At 43.0% G+C, this 23442-nt stretch overlaps 1 long non-coding RNA gene across 1 annotated transcript; it reads left to right on the top strand.

The window, feature by feature from the left end:
• Positions 1 to 10701: 10701 nt before the first annotated feature.
• Positions 10702 to 12620, top strand: LOC144705861 (uncharacterized). Its single transcript, XR_013582125.1, has 2 exons — positions 10702 to 12424; positions 12507 to 12620. It is a non-coding gene; the product is annotated as an uncharacterized LOC144705861 (long non-coding RNA).
• The last annotated feature ends 10822 nt before the right edge of the window (positions 12621 to 23442 follow it).

The following is a 23442-nucleotide window of genomic DNA, read 5'->3' as shown; positions in this document are numbered from 1 at the left end:
GCGCAACGCACGGGCGGCGCGCGAACGGCACGACGGGCGGCGCGGGCGTAGCGCTGGCGGCGTGGCGGCGGCGCTGGCGGCGCAGCGACGGAGCGCAGGCAGTGCGCGGCGGTGCGCGGTCGGCGCGGCGGCGGCGCGCGCGCGCGGCGCGCGCAGCACGTGGCCGGGTGCGTGGCGGTGCGCGGGCGCGCAGGTGGCGCGCGCCGCAGCGGCGCGGCGCGCGGTGTCGCGCTGCGCGCAGCGCGGCGCGCGCGGGTGTCGCGCTCGCAGCAGCGGGCGCGGGCGCAGCGCGCGCGCGCAGACGGGCGGCACCGCGGCGCGCGGCGCCAGCGGCGCTGGCGTCGGGCGGCGCGAGTGGTGGCTGCGTGAGGGCAGGCGGCGCACGACGACGGCGGCGGTGGCCCTCCTTCCCCTTCCTCTTCCTCTTTCCCTTCTTCCCTTCCCTTCCTCTTCCTTCTCCTTCTTCTTCCCTCTTCTTCCTCTTGTTTCTGTTCTTCTCAAACGAGGAATTCAGACCCACAACCTGTTCGATAAAATGCCTTACTGAAAGAAAATGGGTCTCCCTGACGTAGGGCGCCCTCTCTTCCTTTATAACGGGGAGAAGAGTTGGGCCCTAAGTGGGCCATCATGGGTCCGACTTGGGGGCCCTTCTAAATGGGCTCCCCTTAACACATACAAGACAAAACTGAAGAAAATAAAGGGGAAATGAGGGGGGAATTTGGTGGAAGAAACGAGGGGAGAAGGGTGGATGGAGACATCCATCCCCTCGGTGGAAAACAACGAGACACGACCGTCGCGGGAGCGACGAAACAGGACAAAAACTGTCGAAAGAGACGGGGTAAAACAAAACATGAAGGAAAGAGAACGGAAAGCAAGGAAGATAACCGGAGCAAGGTCACCCGGTCTTCAACGTCATGGGCGCGGGGCGCGGATGACGTCGATGATGATCCCTTGATGGCGTGCGCCATCAACTATTTTGTGATATTCCATAGCCTTGGCCAAGGACTTCATTGCATTGCTTATCTTGAGTTGCCACATCTTATACTAAAGAGGAGATGGCCTCATCTTCACTACTCAATTATCTTAACAAACATGTTGCTGCACCTAAGAAAATATTGTTTGGAATACGATGAATAGGAATTTTTAGGTTTATTGTCAAATTAAAAATGTCCATTAAAAATATGTCTTTTGGTATCTCAAGTCAAATGACAACTCATAAAATTATGATGTGAATCAACATGATTGACAGTTTGGAGCAGTACCATTCATATATTCCTATGGATCAATGTTGTGAACTCTTTCCACTACAGCTACGATACACACCATACTCCTCGCATGGGGTACTAGACAGTTGTATTCTATCTGGACATATTGATGCCCTTCTCGAGTATCCTTCAAATAAGAATGTTTAGAACACATTTTAATAGACTAGTGATCTTTGTATCATATGATCTCATTATCATATAATTCACTAAGTCAAATCATGTATTCATATACTTCATCAAAAGCATAACCCGTACTTTATAATGAAGATTATATAAATGATTGGAATGAGATATTGAATATGTGATTAGTATGTCTGCCACATATTTTTTCATCATTTCTATGATCAAAGTGGTGGTCTTAATAACAGTAAGGAGGCACAATAATATAAGGACATCATTGGGGAGTGCAAGTTCTAATTTTCTAAATTATATGTTGAGAATAACGCAGCGATGCCTTAATAAAATTTTAGGGAGTCTGACACCAAACAAAGGTGTCCATCCTTTTTTATACAAGGAAACCCATAAAATATTATTTGATAAGTTTTAAAAGCATTTATCTAATCCTCTCACCATTTTTCCATTAATCTAAAATCATTGTTAATAACCACCATTTCAGAGGGCAAAGGTAGTGCAAGGATGTGGAAGTGTACACATGGCATGTGCGAGTCATTCTAGCTTTTCTCTTGATTGAGTTGGGAGATGTATGTTGGATATTGGGATCCCAATGGATCAACACAATTTTTTTGGATTCAGTAAATTTCGAGATCTCTAGTTCTTCTATTCATCCCATCTCTTATACCCCCTTTCTAAATTCTTCATATAATCAGGTTAAATTGATCTTCATTGAAGATTAGATTAACCCTAATTAGGGTCGGATAACTCAGTTTGATGAGTAATTGAAATACCTTACTAGGTTCCCTTGGACGATACCCATAATAATCACTAGACATCTTAAATTAGGGTTTTATAAATTTTATTATATAAGCTAAACTTAACAACGATAAGGAATTTTAATTGGATAATTTGCCCATAATTTTTGACTTATCATTGAGCAGTGAGAGGATTAAGCGATTGAAATAGAGAGAGTGGATCATCGTTTGATTATGAGATAGAGAGACCATTAAATGAAGAGATAGAAACAGATGGATTCTTAGTGGGGCATTCTAGAAGTGACATTTAGTGTAACTAATTCTTAGTGAACCATACTAAAGTGAATCTTATTGGGATTTATCTATGTGAGTCTTAGTGGGCTTCACCAAGAATTATTCTTTGTGAGCCTTATCTTAGTGGTTGTTATCTTTAGTGACTCTTAGTGGGCTTTATATTAAGTAATACTTTGTGGTCTGACTTATTAAAAGAAATTGAGTTATTTTTATTTGACTCAAAAGCACTTTAGGAAAGAATAAAGATTAAATTGATCAAATAAGAAGAGTGAGATAAAAACTTGTGGACTTGGATCATTTGAAAAGTTGACAAAGAGATTAAGGGAAGAAGCCAAAGTTGAAGACGGAAATAAAATAAACAAATATAGACAAAGAAAATAAATAAATTTGTTTTAAGTAAGCAGCTAGGGGGGGGTTCGATAAACCCAAAATATGGCATGCGATCATACACATTTTAAAGTCATTTTGGGATCACTTTATGTTTATTATCATCAAGTTTACAAAGATTTTCATCTCATGCCCTAAATGCAGAAAATGATTAAACAATGCATTTTCATTTAATGTTTACATATTTTACAAGTCCAAGTATTTCTTAGTAAAAAATGAGTTTAAAAAATATTATTAATTTTAATGAGGTTAAGGTTCCCCCTAGTATGTCAATCTATGTTTTTGCAGGGAAGAAGCCAAAGTTGAAGAAGGATATAAAAGAAAGAAATATAGACAAAGGAAATAAAGAAATTTGTTTTAGGTAAGTAGCTAGGGTTGGCCATCTGCCACAGCCAAGCCAGCCACGAGCAGGCAAATGCAGAGTGCTCAAATCTACAAGTCACCGGAAAGCGATGCATTAGGCACAAACCTGAGGAGTCCGACAAGTAGCCCACACAGAGGCCCACATAAGGCCCACTGGGAGGCCCATATGAGGCCCACATAGGCCCCTGCACAAGCATAAGATGGAAGGTTTATTTATTTCACACCATATCATCAGACGGAGATTATATAGTGTTACGTTTTTTGGAATACTCTGATATGGGATTAATGACTGCTTTTTAACTTTAAGAATGACAAGGGCCAGACCGAGAAGTTTAAAGATATATCGCGGCCCAATGGGCTACGATATGTGATATCAGAGATGAAGAACTCCATGGGAGATCAAGGAAGGCCAGGGTGAGTATAACATGAGATTTGACATGCTGGGTATGGGCTGGGACGATGTTAGAGTGTGGGTTGACAGAAACATGCTCATTGTCAAGGCAAAGAAGGAAGGGGAGGAAGAAGAGGCTTGGTCGGCTAACAGCTATGGCAGGTATAATAGCAGGATTCTTCTACCAGAGAACATCCTTGAAAAGAAGATTGATTCTGAGGTGAGGGATGGGGTGCTCTATATCACCATCTCCAAGGCTCCCACAGTCTATGAATTTGATCCTTGATGTTTTCTTTCATCCTTCAACCCCATCTCTCTCAAGATCAGGCAAGGGAGAAGAATCTATGTACATTTTGATTAATAAAAGATTTCCCATGGAATGATTCAGCCCTATACTTATCTATCTGTATAATGATCTGTATATACATATATATATGTATGTATGAATCAGTATGTTGTTAATCTTCCTATTATGTATGCACTAATCATTACAAAGAACTACTCTTTTGGGTTACTTGTTAATCTCCATGGTCCCAGAATCTTTATACATGTACAAGCCGCCTTTTTTTAAAATTTTCACCCATGAAGCTCCTATCAGTCAACTTCCATGAAGGTCACCAATATTCAATTGCTCCCTTATTGACTCACTCAATTATAATCTTACCATTGATATTAACTCTGGAAAACCCAGTGGATTTATTTGCCTTATTATAGGTATATCTATCTATCTTTCTGGTGAGCCTAACATCCCATCCACACCATTTGATGAGAAGTAATGTAGCCCAAGAGATCATGTCATGAAGTCCATCAACAGATGGTGGGACAGGGTGGAGAAAACCCTAGATGCTGACCAGTTTTGTAAATTCAATAATTGGGTACTTCAAGTAGAACCAGACTTGTGGACTCAAGTCAGTGATCTACATTGTTCTACATTAGGGCCGCAGATAGGAGACGCCAATATTGAAGAAGATGCTCTTATACCACTGTTGGGTTCTGTGCTTCTTGAATATCTAAAATAATCTTTTATGCAGCAGAATGAAGAAATAAATTTCAGATGCAAGCTATAAAACATGGGATGATTCATATCACCTTTGTGTGTACCTTCAAGCTATTCATTTGTTTTGTCTCTAGAAGTATCCAAGCAATCACTACAATCATGGATATCCTTTTCAACTTTGTCCCATCTCCTTGATGTTTAAGTTTATCTTCTCAACATCTAATCAAACTTGAAGGAGAGAATATTGAAATGGGGTTAGAGAGAGGTACACCCAAGCCAAACTAAATAGACACTTGAAATGGTGGCCCCCAATTTATATTCTTTTTGTTTATTTTAAGAAATTTATTTAATTGAAGTATATCCAGCAATATCTATAGATCTTATGTATGTGAACCTCTAGGCACATGTATCACTCTAGTTAAACACCTTAATGGCCTAATAACATTTATTTATCACTCTTATTACTCAACAATATCAACATACACATTAATGTTGATTTAACACAATTGATAGACTAAATTTCCACCCCGTAGGGTGCCAAGCTTCCCCTCATCTTCTAAAGATAAATATATTTATATCAACTCTCTCAAAGAACATTTATCATCATCAACTATCACATATGTAAAATCCGTCATCTGCACCGGACTCCGTCGGTATCCAGTTAAGGTATGGTTAACTATCTGTCATTCCAGTTAGTACTAATGCTTAACGACGATCATTGGAAAATCCTTTATCTAGCACCTCTACTACCATGGACAGGAAATTCAATGCATCTTCGTCCTCGACAACCCGATCATATTCTTTTACTTCTTACTATATCCAAGCAAAGACTTATTTGAATTCCTTGATTTTGAGACTCGTAAGTCACGGTTAAAACATAGTTGTCCGTCCAAAATATATATTTGGTGACTCTGCTCTTATGAATAAAAAATGTTTAATTAATATTTAAGTATAATACCATTCAGGGATTCATATGAATCAATAATGGGCACAAGATAAGCCATAGTTGTCATCTAAGCGGATCAGATTGTGGAATTTTTTTCAGATATTTTGATGTTCATGTCAAGGATCCTTTGTTTAAATGCTATTGGTCATTGTATTATGATATCATCATAATTCACTTGGTCATTGGGTCTAGATAAGGACTTCATTATTAACATCAAACGAGAATAATAATGAACAAAAAAATATTTCATTGAACTTAAACATGACATAAAAGCGTAGTACTGTTGACAACCACATAATATCTATTACACAATTGTGACATGCCAACATTTCCAACAAAGAATTTTGGATTCCATTTCATTCATTACCAGGATTTCCCTTTCTTAATTATCTTCAAAATTTTAGAAATATTTTTTTGTCCTCCAAGGCCTATAAATAGGCCAATACTAGACATTTGGTGAATTTGGAACTAGGTTTCTCCTGAAAATTTACCTTGAGATGTTCCTCTTTGTCATCACCTGTTGGATTCTAGAGGCCTTGACATGGATGGACAAAACAAAACGATTCGCAGCGGAAGACTTGAACAATTTGAACGACATCAATAAAATTATTGAAACGAGGTACCTTTCCACGGACACATCCATGATTTCTTGGATCCCAGAGTGAGCCGAGTCGAGCTGCTCATGTGTGCAGCCTCGGCATGTCGGATCTCCTCCTTCTCGTTGACGAGCCCCGTTCTTTCTCCGTCGGCGTCGTTACGTCATCCCGATCACATCGTGGAGGGAGAGGGAGTGTTGGGAGATGGGAGAAGAAGGGGAAAGGCCCCTGAACAATTCTAGCCTGGGTGAATTTTGTTCAGGGCCTTCCCCTATTTATACTAAGTGGGTAGTTTTCATAAAAACCCCCAAAACATAAGCATATCTTCTGACGTCCAAAAGACCATTTGCCTGTGACCCTCTAGGCCCATGTATCAGTCTAGTTAACGACTCTAGCGGCCCAATAACCTTTATTGGCCTTCCAAATTAATTAACTATATCATCATATAGATTAATTAATGTCAGATCAATTTAACCCAATCGATAGGTCGAGACTCCAACACGTGGGGTGCCAAGCTACACCTCGTGTCCTAGAAGATACAAAGGAGTGTGTATCGACTCACTCATGGAACCTGTTCATCATCATTTACAGTGTATGTATAATCCCTCATCAACTTGACGCGCTTTGGACGACTTAGGGTATGGCCAACTGTCAAACCCTAATCGATCATCTGAGTTATTAATAATGCATTCGGAAATCATTGAAGATTTCTTCTCTAATATTTCACTACCTTGGCCAAGGACTTCATCGCGTTATCTTCCTTGAGCTATCACCTCTTATATGGAGGGTGGACAATCCCATTTTGACCACTCAATTGTCTTCGTGAACTTCTTGGTGTACCCGAACTAAGACCATTTAGAATCCAATGATTAGAGACTCGTTGGCCATCGCCAAAGTACAACCGTCCATCTACAATACGTCTTTGGTGTCTCAAGTATAAGGACCACTTATACAACTGTGATGTGAATCAACGTGATTGGCAGTTTGGTATAATACCATTCAGGGATTCGTACAGATCAATTCAGTGAACTCTTTCCACTAAAGAGCACCCACTGTCTATCCTTAGTGTTTCCACACTAATGGCTACGGGAACGGCCATACTCATCATATGAGTGAGGCTAGATAGTGCTATTCTATCCAGATACTTTGATGTCCTTCTCGCGTATCCATCGAATAGGAAAATTTAGAACACATGCTTAAAGAATAGTGATCTCCGTATTACGATCTCATCATAATTCACTAAGTCCAATCACGTATTCATGGACTTCATTATGAGAATCACATGTGCACTATAATGAATATGTTCTATTAATGAACATGGAATGAGATGTGGAATGTGTGATTGGCTTGCCAGCCACATATATTTCCATCATCACCAGAACCAATCATGCTCATATGTTATGTCTTTTCTTAGAGATAAAACTCCACCAGTAGATGGTTTACATGTTGTGAAACCCTACCTTGTGTGCCATCACTTGCGAGCATTTGCCACCCATTTCACCTTGCCCCTTGTGCACATCCGCTGCCCCTCTCACACTACTAATTGCATTGGTCTACTACCCTTGCATGGTGTTAGACACAGCTTCCACCGCCCCTTGTGCATTGTCACTTGCCTCATCTGCCTTCTTCATGGACCATCACTTGTGCAACCATCTTGGAGTTATCTGTAACCCCTACAATAGAACAGCGGTCATCCCTAACACGTTATATCTATCCCATTCTCCAGTTAAATAGAGCAACCAAGTTGTCCTTGTTAATTGGTACATGATCCACATTTACTTGTGCATACCTACATCATGTGACACAAAATAAAACATCAAATCTCTCACACAAAAAATATGTGAATTGCCACATTGGTTTAGTTGGATCCTCCTTTGACCCACTTTAAAGCTTGACTCAAGATTGAATATTAATAGAATGGGTTGTCAATCCCCATCCTCAGCCAATACAGGTAACCTGTGACTCTCAGAACTGCCAAAATTTGATACACTACCAAAGGTTCTCTATTCTTTTTTAGGTTATTTGTATTATGTCATGTAGTGTTTGCCCATCATTGTTTTCTAGAAATGTCAGATTTTGCGTGATGGGTTACTGAAATAGGTTTGTGTCGTCATGTGGTTGATTGTTTAGGATTTGGAGTCTTATTCTTTTTTTAGTGCAGTGGTTATGAGACAATATTCTAACCTCCTACTAAGGAACAAGGCTCAACCACCGTGTTTTATTTGGATTTAAAGGCGTGAATCAATTGTGTGGATTTGTGGTATGATTTATTCATCACTAGATTGCCTTTAGTTGTGTTTCTTGTGTATACCATAGAAATCATTTATCCCTTTCTATGTGTACTGCTTTTCCCCAAAAGTATGTACCATATGTGCACTCACATTGTACTGTTTTCCCATAAACCCAGTTCTGGCATACAAGGTTTTGGAGAGGGTTGGCATCAACTTTTTGGAGAGGGAAGAAAATTGGAAAATCAAAACAACATCAGCTGGGCTACATCCTTTCTTGAAAAAATTTTATAGTTTTTTTATTTTTTATATGCCTTGGTCTACCTTGTTTTGGGGGTCATTTTCTTCCCCGTGTGGTATTGTTTTTTTGTCAGATTTGTTGCAATTTAATTGATTATGGATATTTCATATTGTGATGCTTTATTATTCTGCACTGGTAATGCTCCTATGATGAATCTCATTGATGTGCTTTAAAATCACACCTACCTATCTATGTATCCATCTATATGTTTAGTTTTATATCTAAATGATTCTTTGTTTATCTATGAATTAATGTACATTGGTATCTATCTATGAACTGTGTATGTACCTATGACCTGATATATTTGAATATCTATTTACCTATCCTTTTATGTACATATATATCGGTTTACCATATCCATCAACCTACCTTTTTCTTCTTACATCGGGCCTCCTTGTGGTTGGCCAGTCTAATACCGGGCCTAGGCATACACTGTACTTCATAAGGCTCCTCAATTTTTATGTGTTGATCATAGAGTATCTTCATGTCCTTGTAGGTATTTTTGTTTTCTCATCTTTCAAATCACCTGAGCTCCTTGTGACCATGTAGCTCTCCTCTTTTATCGCCATTATCTTGTATGGTCCCCTTTTTAAACCTAGGATGGGAGCCTGTCCATCAAGCACCATTTTTTTTCAAAGTCAAATCTTATCCATCCTTGAATGCCCCACTCTAAAGTTGGATAATCATATCCCTCCCTGGTGTGTCCCATCACACGCACCATCTTAGAGGGCTCCTACCACAACAAGCTTGATTTTGGAGTTCCCTAGTCACGATATCCACTCTTTCAAGCCAAGAAGATATATGTCTATTTATCTTTTTCAATACAAATATAACCACAAGCTTCATTGATATCAACATGACATGCATTGTTTGATCTGCCCATTAGTAAAGACCATGAAAATGGAATTTACATGGATGATTTGCATTGTAAAATTCAAATTTCACTGGTGAAAAGTAGTTTTATTTTATCAGTATATTGATATGTCCTTCCCTCCGAGGGAAGACTTTTGTTCTTCAGATGCTGCAAACTTGTATTTTCAGCTGCAGTTTGTTTTTTGCATGCTTTTAACTCGATATCCCTTGATAGGACCCTGACAGCCAAAGATTAAAGTGAATGTATGATAATGACAAGTTGGGGATGAATGGTGCTACTAAATATTCAGATTTTAGTACACAGTTGAAAATCCTAAGTGTAAAGACCGATTTCCTTACTTCTCATGTGATTTCCATTTTCTGCAGAATTTTAAAGGATTTATAGAAACCAAACATAAGCACTATGATAATAATATGTATCATACAATCCAGAAGACACGAAAGAAACTTTACCACTTTTCTGCAAAAAAGTGTAGTCATGTTCCCCAGAGCTACTAGTTCCATATTCAACTGAATTTGATGAGGTTTAGCATTAATCTTCCCTCAAGACAAACGTATTCAGAATGGTGATCAGCAAGTTTTATGGTTAATTTTCAGCTTTCAGAATGTTTCCCTTTGTGTTAGAGATATTTTTAGCTATATTTTGGATTACATCTCCTTTTTACTTTGTTATTTTTACTCAAAGTGCTTGATGGGCAGCCCCGGCAGCAACCCCAGAAACGTCTTTGGAGGCGTCACCATCGTCCCCGACGGCACCAGCAGGAGCCCTGGATACGTCTTCGGAGTCATCACCGTTGCCCCTGACACCGCCAGCCGTACGTGTTCAGCCCGCTCGGCAAGCCAAGGCAACGGTACGCACGCCCGGATTCAAGTATTCCGGGTAATGGGCACCTTATCGTCATCTTTACTTCCGTTTTTGCTCATTGTTTTAGTCGTGGTTTTCGTAGTTCGTCGTTTTCCGAATCATAAGATTGCGTGTAAGGAGGGAGGTCCATCCTATAAGGATCTCGCCCCCCCCCCCCTGCTATCGCTCCTCTGGTTTCCCCAAGTTATTTGTGTTTCCTAGAAGTCATAGGTTTGTTTGCTTTTGTTTTCTTATTTCATTTTGTGTTTTGGGTTTAATAGGCCAAACCCCACTTCCCCTATATAAGAGAAGCAAGGATGCCCTAAACGGACAGACTTTCCTATCAATGAATTTTGAAAAGTGTTGTTTGAGAAAACAGGTTTCTTCACGATGAGTTAGGGTTTCGACCCACTCCCCCCCTTGGAGAAGAAGCGTGGGAAGAAGAAGGAACAGCAGACCTAGCGGGGGAAGAGGAGAAGCCCGACGCCCTCGCAGCCCCGCCACGGTTGCCACCATCGCGATCCGTCGTCCCGGGCGAGTGCCCGTGCGCCGCGGTCGCTACGTCGCAAACCCGCGCACCCACACAGAACTTCGCAGCGGACGGCGCCCTGTGGCCCTGCTCCGCCCCTCCGTGGCGCCCCCACAGACACAACCACGTTGACCGCTTCCCGCGCGACTTTCCCGGTCAGCGCCATCCCTGGTCGGCTGCACCAGCAAACTCTTGAATGGACACCGACGGTACTGCCTGCCGGAGCTCTTGCTGCCGCCCTGACTCGTTGCACCGCAGGTCGCCGGTCCTGCCCCGACTACTACTCGGCCGAAGACACCTCTGCAACCTTCAGTCTCGGTTGCGACAGAGGCCGACCTGCCGGGTGCGTGCTTAGCCCACCCGCCTCCGGTGCACCCGGTGCGTCTGCTCGTGGTCCCGCGTCTAGTGCCGCCCCGCTGCTCGCGACACCGTTAACGAGCTTCCCTCGCTCACGGCGAGTAATCCCGACCGCAGTCGCTGGCTCGGTCAACACCTCCTGGTCCCGCGCCCCGAGCTCGGCCATCCCTCTCGGCGATGACTCGCCTCACGACGTAGTGGTGAAAGTGTAGCCCGCCGCAACGCGACAAACCACCACGGGTGGCTGCGTCCGTTGGCGACCGGTCCCTCGCCCTCGCTGTCCCGCGGTCTGACGCCCCTTGCTGCTCGTGCCACGCCATCGCGCTGCGACCTTGCCGCGCCTTGCCCACCGCGCCCACTGCACCCATCGCGCCTCTCACCAGCGCTGCCGTGTCGCGCCTACACCTTGCCTGCGCTTCTGGCACCAGCTGCCCATGTTCCCCCTCGTGATGCGCTACCCGCGCATCCGGCCGTGCCCTGCTGTATCTGCTGCGCCTACCTGCAGCCACCACCACCCGCCAGCGTCTGCCCACATCCGCACAAGCTGCCGCCATTGCCCTCCCGACGCCATCGAGGCCTAGCTGAACTCCTGCCCGAGTCAAGGATGAACTTCCCCCGGTGCAACGACGAGGTACGCCGTGCTGTTCCCGTCATTTATCTTTTGCAGTATATTTTGGGTTGCCTCCACCGTGCTCGGGTTAGACGTAGGTGAGTGTGACAGGCCGAGTGAAAACTTTGCACTATTGAGTGTATTACCCGGTTTGGGTACGAGTCGACTCGCTCGTCACGTGTGAGCAACCTCCGGCGGGAGAAATCCCGTTCGGCGTCGTAGCAACCTCGTCCGTCCGGACGAGGGTCAGGAGGTCTATCCCCATCTCCGGGCGACCCCGTCGAGCCCCGGACGTCGGTTCCCCGTTGGCCTGTCGGCAACTGCACGTACGAAACCCCTACCCAGAGCATTTCATCATAGCTCGTCCCCATAGGAGACCCGTGTTGCACACCTACCCATGAGTAGACGACGTGCACCGATACTACCGACACCGAGCACAAACCCTCGGAGACGGCCGGGCCTCGTCCTTGACGTTGTTCGGCATCAGTGCTCCATATTTGATATTACTTTGATGCCACTCTTTTGTGATTTAGGCCTTCTTTGATGCCTTTTTGTTGACAGCTTAAGAGTTGAGGTTAGTATTTGGTCATCAAATGGCTACTGTTGGTCCTATTTCCTTGATTCTAATGTAATGGTTGCACTATTTGCCTTCACAGTGTACTGATCAAAGAGTCCATAGACATCAGCTTGAACTATGCCCAATGAATGATGCAGAAATTTTTGTGCCTAGATGAAGAGAAAGGCAGACTATTCCTGTAGCATCTATGAAAGCCCTCCAGTGTTATTACATATCTTTTATTGGGTACAAGATAAATAAATTTATTGGGGAGAATGTACACAGGCATGCAGATTGAAATCATGATATTGATGTACACTATAATGGCATGATCCAAGGCATAAGATCAAATTTGCTATAAGATAACATCAAATGTTCATGTTGTCTTCTAGAATGGTAATGCATTATGGTATCCAATGTCGAGCTACTATGCAAATGGGTATGAAGACATGGTAATATTATCACAGAGAATAAGAACTATTAAGAAGTGATTGCACCTGACGAAGTTAAGTCCTAATGGGTATGACTCATAGGATAGTTTTGGTATCTGAATGCTGAGTATATTTTCTGTGCATGAATTACTTGTCTTCCCTATCTATGTGCATGGATGGAAGAATTTTGGTATATTTTATGTTGGGCAAATCCATCTTGTCTGTACAATAGATTCCTCATGCTGTGTTAGTTAACTTTAATGTCCAGAAAAAAATACACTTTTTGTCTATTCATGTGATTAGCTAAGGCATCAGAACACTGTTACCTTCACAAAAAACATGCTCGATACATACAATTCTTGGGATGTTAGAAGTCATTTTTCCCCACCAAGAATTTAAAATTCCAATATTAGATAATTTCCAAATAGTGATGCTGAATCTGATTCAACAATAAGATGTTTGATCTCAATCTGAACACAAATCTCCATGACATCTAATAGACCCCAACACTCAGCTTCCATATCTGTAATTGCAGAATAATAATGTGATAAGGCAATAATCATGTTATGATGGTGATTTATTTAAAGGCCTCCTGCTTTTGTCCATGGATTTCCTCTAGATGCCTCATCAACATTTAATATGTGGATAGGGAGTATTGGTGGCATCAACTGGAATAACATGGCTTTATATTTATAATTGATATGGAGACTCCAATTTAATAAGCCATTTATATCTTGTTTAGAACCAATATTTATAGGTGTGATGATATCTCCCCTATTCTTAATCTATAACCCAAAAGATTGAATAATGGACCAATATCTTCTATTCTTTATATTTCCATTCAAAGATTCATTTGTTTCTAATGTCCCAGAGGACATAAAAGAATATCATTTTAGAATAACATATTTAGACTATTGAAATTTTCATTTTAGAAAAAATTAAATCTATTTCAAAAGGAAATTTGGACCTAAAAGGAGAGTCCCATGCCTGCAGCAGCTGCCTCCATGATTGTGTCAACCACTCACAAGTGAAGAATAATGTTCCCTATATTACATGAATTTCTTTAAGAACAAATAAACTTATAAGCTATCTGAATTCAAAGTTTTGGAACTAACATGCTGACAGGTAATTATTTATCAGAAACAATGGCATAAAAATTAATATTAGTAGTAAAGATTGTTCTCCAAAATAGAGCGGCTAAATCATCTTTGGTTTTTTATTTCCAAAATTCCCATGGGTCGTGATGCCTCTAAATGGCTCAATCCGTCTTATCTTATAAACTCAGACTTTCCTATAATATGTTAATAATGTTGTTATAAATGTGCCACAATGAGTTATGTTTATGTAAAATATATATGTATAAATATATTTTGGCTTTAAATCCCAGAGGCAAGTCTATTAATTATGAGTAAAATTTGGTGATTGAAAGGAGAGAAATGGAGATCACCCTTGGTCACTCTAAGAGTAGAATATAGCTTGACACCCATTTTGTAGAACATAATTTGTTTTAAAAAACACCCATTTTGTACTCATGTCCCCTTAGATCCAGTTCCAGAAGCAGTTCTCGTTGAAGAGGGTTAGCTTACATATTCCTTTGAAAAGAATTGGGCATCTTAGGGATGACCAATTTGATTTTGCCTTCTGCAGTTTGTAGCTTGAAATAAAGGCCTTTCACATGGATGGTGGTGGCAGTATGAAGAGGGATTTCATGCAGACATTTGCTTTTGGCCACTGCTTGAATGTTTTTTGGAGTTGGATTCCTCTAGTGCTTTTAAATGGCTCATTCTTTGTTCCCCATTTGAGCATCCACATCCCCCCCCCACAAGTCCTTTTAATTTATATTTTGGTTCCCATGTTTGTTGGCCACTTTTCTGATCGAAGCCTCCATTGGCACAAGCCTACACTATGATTGTTATTGGTACACGGCCTTCTTTATTTGACCACTCCCAAGGTATACAAAGAAAACCCCAATCTTCTGTCTTCTCCTTCCTACATCACTATATCTAGGGTATTCTTAATGGGATTCTATGTATGGTAAAAAGTTTCTGTCATGATATTTATCACTTGATGGAATTGCTATGCACTTTTCTATTTCAACTTTTTCATTTTAATTGGTGTAACACAATGATGATCTAAAACAACTATGTATTTCATGATGCTAATGATGACATACATTTTAATTTTTCTAGATTTATCGTGTCAAAATAAAGAGTCCACCTGGCTTTTCTTCAGCTTGACGTCATTTTCATTATGCTTCTTCCCTCTCTTGATATTTTCCTTTTGTATAGGATTTCATTGTATGCTTAGGTTTTTTTTATGCAATCTCCTGCTCATTTTTATGTAAGGAAGTACTGTATGATATGTTCTGCCTTGACCTCTAGAAATGTTGGTAGCTCTGAAATCCTTCAAAAGATATGATATCATTCGTAGCTCAAGGAAAAATTATCCGGTAAGGCAGCAACATAATTACCTTCTCTGAGTATATGGGTTAATTTATTTACTTTATCTAAATTGTGTCTTTTTTTCACCATGTTTGTAGCCTCCATATTGCACATTTTTTATTCTTCACCCCGGACCATGCAACTTTAAAATCAGTTTGAACCCAGATGTGTAATACCATATTGATCCCATATCCCTACACCATCCAATAAGGCCTAACATTCTGCTTCTGTCTTTGTGGCAAAGCTATAAGAATATGAAAAGGCAAATATCATTGTATAGTTTTCCAAAGGGTTTCCTTTCAATGTCGCATCAGTAATCAATTTGTAAAATACCTAATTTGGTGGCTTCCATTTGATAAATTGAATTATATATAGATATTCTTTAGGTCCTAAATCAAGTTTCCCGTTTGAACGCCGTTGGATTTCAGCTGTAGGGGTGATTTTTTTTAGGTTAGATACGCTAGCTTTGATCCACTTGCATTATTTGAATTGTAGTCCAATATCCCCCATTTTTACTTTCTCATTTACATTTAATTAATTTTTTCCATGTTTCCTATGTAAAAATCATAATTGGGATTTTTTATAGTGAACGCTTTACTATAAATCTATCCATCCGTCCATGTAACTACACATCTATCCATATATCCATCGATGCATCCATGCAGCTATCTATCTATCTCTTTACCATCTATCCATCTATCCATCCATGTACCTATCAACCTATCCCTCTATCCATCTAGCTATCTCTCCATCCATTTATCCATCCATCCATGTATCTATCTATCTATCCATCGATCCATCCATCCTTCCATCCATACCTTCACTTATCCATCTGGCTATCTACCTATCAATGCGTCCATCCATCTATATATATATATATATCTATCCATCCATCTATGTCTAGCTATCTATCTATCCATCCCTTCATCTATCTATACATCCCTACGTTCACTTTTTTTTTTTTTTTGGCAAAAAAAACGGTGCCGGGTACGGCCAACCCCAGGGTTGTGCACGTAGACCGATCCATCCGTGCCCTGGACGCCACCCAGGGGGTTTTTATTTATAAAGTGGAGTGTTTTTCAATGTTTTTAGGCGTGGAGCGAGTATATATATCCCAATTACACTCGGATCCCACTCGTCCATGCCCATTTAAAAAAAAAAAAAAAGAAGAGATACATGGATGATACCTCGCAGGCGCTTGGGAAAGTGTGCTCGTCGTCGTCCCGCCGGACCGCTCCGCGATGACAATGTAATGCGGGATGTGTCCTCTCCGTCGTAGAGAGGGATCGAGGAAGTTCGTGCTGACGCGCTAGTCGAGGCGGGCACTGTCCATGCCTCTAGCTCCAAAATTCCACGCAATCCTCCAATCCCTCGGGCCTGGTGTCATGAGGATGCACCGTGTGCGGAAGGTGGGCATGCCAAGACGATCGAGGCGATAGCAGCCACGAGCCGTGGGGGGGAGCGCCTGCCAAGTATGAAAAAGAGAGGAGGGGGTGCGTGCGTGTACCGCGTGGTTGGCGAGGGCATCGGCTGTCTGGTTGCCCTCTCTCAGCTGATGACAAAAGCAGGCTATGCGGGAGCGGCATCGCATGATGTCTTCCCGCGCACGCCTGAGTCGCCATTGGGAGCATGTACCTAGGCGAAGCATATCAACCAATATCTGTGAGTCCGATTCTACGACGATATTGTGCAGGTTTCGTTCCTCACAGAGGAGTAGACCATCACGAATCACCATAGCCTCGGCTACTGTATTAGTTTGTATGCCATAAAAAGAAAAGAAAGCAAAGAGTATACTCCCCGTATGGTCTCTGAGGATACCTCCTCCCCCTGCTGGCCCCGGTTTCCCTTTAGCCGCACCGTCCACATTCAGTTTGAGAATGCCTATTGGCGATGGGAGCCAAAAAACAACTCGATACTGGATGCGGGTGGCGACGGGGGTCGTCGGGATGCCAATTGAGCAGAGGAGGTCTCTCGTGAGTGCTGAGCGGCCGTCTCGAGAGGGAAGCAGAGGTTGGATGCGCCGAAGCCACAGCTGAACTCGACGCATGATGTCCACGGCGCGCATGGGCGAACCTGCAAAATGGGAAGAATTTCGCCCCTTTCAAATCTCCCATAGAAGGTAAGCTATGGTGATGCGGAAGGCGGGGCTCCGTGCAGAGCGGGTTGACGAGAGGATAAACTTACCAAAACACTCAGACGGGGTCAGAGGACGAAGGCGATCAGTGATGAGGCGCCAGCATTCCACAGCTGTCTCGTTGTGGAAGAAAAGATGGTCCATCGTTTCCGTGTGTGGGAGGGTGGGACACCAATGGCAGTGGGAACTAAGAGAATATCCGATCCGAGTCACTCAGTCATCAGTCGGGAGGCCGCGGTGTAAAAGTCTCCAAAGGAAAAAGGAGATGCGCGTATGGATCGCCGGATGCCAGATGCGGTGACCCCAGTGTTGTAGGGGGGATTTCACACGGAAATGCTCCCAAGAGGAGCGGCACGTGTAGGCTCCATTGGATATGAGTGTCCAGATAGCACTATCAGACCTAGAGTCGAGTGGCGTAGTCTGGACCTCAGGTAGGGTGTCCAAGGGAAGACCATGCTGCTCCCATAGGTGTGACGTGTTGCCTCTAAGCAACTGGGTCACAGTGAGTCTCACTCGGTGTGGTACGAACTGTGGGTGGGAAGCGAGTGGCGCATCAGCATGCCAGGTATCGCACCACGCACTAATGTCCCCTCGGCTGATATGCCAACGTGTGACTTGAGCTATCTCAAGCCAGTGCCGCTGCCACGTCCGCCATCTCTTAAGGCCCCGAATATCTATCTCGCGACGGGCCCATTCGCCGTATTTGGCTAAGATGAGACTCCCCAATGGGGAGTGTGGTACGCATACGCCATACTAGTCTCTTTTGAAGCATGTCCTAAACGTCCGAGAGGCGTCCGATCCCTAGACCTCCTTCATCTGTCGGTCGACTCGCTTTCTCCCAAGAAACCCAATGGTGACGGCTCTCTCCCTCGAGGTGACCAGACCATAGGAAGCGCGCACATAGGCATTCCACAGAGCGGAGAACAGTAAGAGATAGTGAGTGGACCGCAAGAGTGTGTAGCGAGATACTCATGAGGACATGGCGGATAAGCTAGATCCGTCCTCCTGGGGATAGGAAACGAAGTTTCCATCCCTCTAATTTCTTTCTGAGCTTGCCTAGCATGGCATCAAAGTAGTGATGACGAGTAGGGTCAAGAAAGATAGGGCATCCAAGATAGTCGAATGGGAGGTGTCCTCGTGAGTATCGTGTACAATGCTAGAGTATCTCAGAGCGCCTTATAGTGGTGGAAGGTCCCACGATAAAGCTACTCTTCAAGGCGTTGACGAGATGGCCCGAAGCTTGCTCGTAAGCTGTAAGGACACTCATAAATTCCTTAATGGATTTTTTAGATCCATTGAGAAACAATATGGCATCATCAGTGAATAGTGAGTGCGAGAGAATCGGGCAACCCCTCTTTGTAAAGTATGGTTGGATGAGGCCTTGGTCGATCGCTCGTGTAAGCGATCGGCTGAAGACCTCCTCCCTCAATATAAAGAGGGTAGGTGAAATAGGATCACCCTGCCTGAGTCCCCGCTTGGCCGTGAAAAAGCCGGTGGAATTTCCATCCATCAAGAGAGAGAAATGGTTCTCCCTAATGCAAGCATCGACAAGTGCGATGAATGCATCCGTGAATCCGAAGCGGCGCAACACTTCGAGGAGGAAATTCCACTCAACTCAATCAAAGGCCTTCTCCATATCAAGCTTGATGATGACATTGGAGCCCGGGATATGAGTGTCTATGGACTGGGCTAGCTCATGCACTAGTGTGATATTGTCATGGATATGTCGACCCTTGACAAAACCACACTGTTCTGGCGAGATAAGTCTGTCAAGGAAGTGCCCTAGTTGGTTTGTAATGATCTTGGATGCGACTTTATAGCATACATTACAAAGACTGATCGGGCGGAAGTCTTGGAAGGAAGTTGGAGTGTCCACTTTTGGAATGAGCGCCAAAAAAATTCGATTTCCAACTCCTCGTGAAGACTTTACGCCTGAACACCTCCTTGATAGCTAACACCAAGTCAATGCCTACAATCCCAGCATGTCGTATAGAATTCGGCGGTGAATCCATCTGATCCTGGGGCTTTGTTACGGCCCAATGAAAAAACTATCTCTTTGATCTCCGCTCGTGTCGGGGGGGCTAGCACAAGTGCGTTGTCTTGGTCGGTCACCAAGTAGGGTATAGAGGAAAGAAGATCCTCACTTATAACTATAGGTTGTGAGGAGAGGAGTGAGTGATAGTACTCCCCTCCGGCGGCTGCTAGCTGGGCAGGGTCCTGGCCATACGTCTCTAGTAGGGTCCTATAATTCGGGCGCGCTCTGTGACGGATCGAGGCGTGAAAGAAATACGTGTTTCTATCACCCACTCGTAGCCATTGGATACGAGATTTCTGGAGATAAGATATCTCCTGTCGTCGCATGGCATCCTCAAGCTGCTCTCTGAGACGTACTGGTGATAACATGCAATTTTATCATGCAAAATCATGGAATTTATAAGAAATTTTCACCTAAAACATTAATATTGCATGTTATCATTATGAAAATATAAGCAATTTCCAAAAAAAGTTGATTTTTTACAATTTTATGAATTTTTAGTTAATTATGCACAATTTTCTGATTTTATTTTTATGGAAAAATGATTTTTAAAGTCAAAATATATTTTCAAATGAATTTATTTCAGTTGAAAATATATTCTTATAATTTTTCTGATTTTTTCACATTTTTTTAGAATTTTCTGGAATGATTTAGAGCAAGAAATGAAATTTAATTCATTGAAAAAATCACTCTCGGATTTTTTTAATTGATCACAGGCGTATTTATCCAATTTTCGGACTTTTAAGGGCATTTTTCAGGTTTAAAAAGCCGCAAAGGGTTTTTTTTATAAATTTCCAGGCGAATTTCTATTTTTCTTTGAATTTTTTGGGCGACGTGGCGCAACCGCAGCGCGCCACGTCACCGGTTACTGTTACAAAGCGGAGTAAATAGGTTTTTTTTTTTTGAATTAAAAAAATCATTTTCTCCCTCTGTGCGTAGCGCGGTGCGCGCCACGCACAGAGGGGTACGTGGCGCAATTGGAGGCATTGAGCGCTTTGTACTCATATATTACGTGCGAATTAAACTCACCATGCGCTGTATGCATTCTGTTACACAGTGGTACGTATAATTTTGGCGCCTTAGCGACTGAGAAAAGAAAAAAAATGTGCAGCCAATCGGAGCGCGCCACGTGGATTCTCTAACCGTTCGACCAGAGGAGAGAGAAAATCAAGCCTAAAAACTTCAAAAAATCATAACTTTTCATCCTGATTTCCAAATGACCTGAAATTTTCAGGGTTTGTTTGTAATATTCGTAACCACCTTTCTGAGCCAAGAACACTATAAATTGGGCTCAGGAAGGTGGCAAAATTTGAACTTTGTTTTGAGCTCCAATACAATTGGCCAGGAGGACACAGCTTGATTCAGCAGTTCAAATTCGGATTGGAGCCTCTCCAGAGTCTTGTAAGTCTTCACACCTCTCAGATCTGTGATTTTTAGACGTTCTAACACGCCAAGGCATAGGCGAAAGATATATGCCCTATAATCATTGATTTTGAGGAGAAGCATAGGATCTCTGTTTAGGAGCCAAAAATTCTATCCTAGAAGTTAGATTTCATCATATTTCAACAATTCCTATCATTTAGATCTGTCAATTTTGACAGATCTGACTGTTAGGGCAAAAAATCCCCAAATTTCATGCACTTTCTCTCTCTAGGTTAAACTTCACTTTCTCTCTCTAGAATTCAAAAAATTCAAGTTACAGTTCTTCAATTCTCATCAATTCAAACTTCCACACAAAAATTCATCCAAAAATTCCATCATTTTAATACCTAAATCATAAAAACTCCATAAACTTCCTTAACTTTCTCTCTCTTCTAGTGTTTTAAACTAAAACCTTCTCAATTTCACTAAGTCAATCAGAATTTCTTGCAAAACTGCCTCTCTAGGGTTCGACTCCTTACTCAGCATTATACTAAAATCTTAATTGAGGAAGGAATTACAAATTTTATTGCATAAGCCTAAGAAAACAACGACAAATTAGGGATTAAAACACCGCAAATTTTAGGCTTATCAGCTGGCGCTCTCCCATATCATCTGTCCAGCACTCCTGTAGTTGGCGGTCAACATCAACTAATTCCTTCTTTAATTCTTCGACCGGTGAATGAACGTCTCCAAAGACCTGACGATTCCACCATTTGAGGTGAAGCTTGAGATTCCTCAGTCGATAACTGAAGTTCTCCATAGGTGATGTAGAAATAGAACCATGCCCATGGCTACGCACGTAGCTATGGAATTCTCTATGTTCTAACCACATGTTTTGAAATCGGAAGGGTGGTCGACGGACCCATTGACTCAAGTCTGGGAGGAGAAGGATCGGCGTGTGATCCGAATAAAATCTTGGGAGAATCTAGATCGTCAACGTTTAATGCATCAAAGCGGTACTATTGGTAAAACAACGATCAAGTCGTTCGTACATACGCGCATCCACTTGACGTTCATTGCACCATGTCCACTTTTCCCCTATGGTAGGCGGCTCCACTAGTGAAGCCTCGTGGATAAAGTCGTTGAAGGCTTGCATAGAACGTAACCGAGGTGGGCGGCCCCCCGGTCGCTCAGTGATGATCCGTATGCAGTTGAAGTCTTCGGCTATAAGCCAAGGTCGATCAACCGACTGTGAATGGGAACGGATATGTTGAGCGAGTTCCTCCCATAGGGCCTCCTGCTCGGTGGGTCTGTGCGGGGCATACACGACAGTAAGTAGTAGGGCTTTGGGGGGCATGATACGTCGAAGGTGACGTACTATGTCCCTTCAGCCAAAAATGCAATCAAATATTCTCGCTTCCAAAGAAGCCATAGCTTATCCGATGAATGGCAATAAACATGATCCATCCCGAGTTTCCTCGTGATGTAATGGGACTGATTCGATGTAATCGTCGGCTCAAGAAGTCCCACTATACCTATGTTATGCCTATTGATAAGGGAGAGCAGGTGTGTTTGGGTGAGAGGGTTGCCAATCCCTCTACAATTCCAAACGAGATTGGGAATCATAAATCTATCTGCTCGCGTGACGGTGTGGAGGTGGAGGCATCCGAGCTGTGTCTCGGATAAGGGGAGGTATCCATATCAGAGTCTTCCGAGAGGGAGACATCGTCCTCCTCACCTGTGGAATCCCGACCACTGGTACCTCTACACATGTCCTCCAAAGTAGTAAAAGCGGCTCGACAGTTTGTCAAGAAGTCCACGTGCTCGGAGGGTATATGTGATGGGTGAAGGATGGGTGTGGAGGTAGGGGGTGGGTGCGAGGGGGTGGAGGGAGGTGGATCACAGGGTGGTGGAGATGGGGGTGGCTCACGGGGTGGTGCAGAAGCACAGGGTAGTGGGGAGAGAAGAGGTGGGTCATGGGGTGATGGGGCGGGTGAAGGGGGTCAGGTGTGAGGTGTTGAGGGGCGGTCAGGGGGCGGGGTGTGTGAAGGTAAGTGGATCGAGGAAGAAGGTAGGGGACAAGAAGAGGTGAGCCGGGAAGATGGGCGATGAGAGGGAGCGAGAGGAGAAACATGGGAAGGTGCACATAGGGGGGACGTGGGAGGGGGGGTGCTTGGTCTAGGAAGATGGGCGATGAGAGGGAGCGAGAGGAGAAACATGGGAAGGTGCACAAAGGGGGGATGTTCCCTGCGTTCACTTATCCATCTGACTATCTAAATATCAATGCCGCCATCCATCCATCCATCCATCTGTCCATCTAGCTATCTATCTATCCATCCAGTCATCTCTCTATACATCCCTATGTTCACTTATCCATCTGACTATCTACCTATCTATGCATCCATCCATCCGTCCATCTATATCTATCTATCTATCCATCCAGTCATCTATCTATACATCCCTACGTTCACTTATCCATCTGACTATCTACCTATCTATGCATCCATCCATCCATCCACCTATATCTATCTATCCATCCATCCATCTATATCTATCCATCAATCTATCTACATCTATATCTATCTATCCATCCATCTAGTGATCTACCTATATCTATCTAAAGCTCAAGTAAT

The sequence above is a fragment of the Wolffia australiana genome, chromosome 7 (assembly GCF_029677425.1).
Source record: "Wolffia australiana isolate 7733 chromosome 7, ASM2967742v1".
NCBI lineage: Eukaryota > Viridiplantae > Streptophyta > Magnoliopsida > Alismatales > Araceae > Wolffia > Wolffia australiana.
The sequence above is the reverse complement of the archived record's forward strand: the minus strand, read 5'-3'. Positions and strand labels throughout refer to the sequence as shown.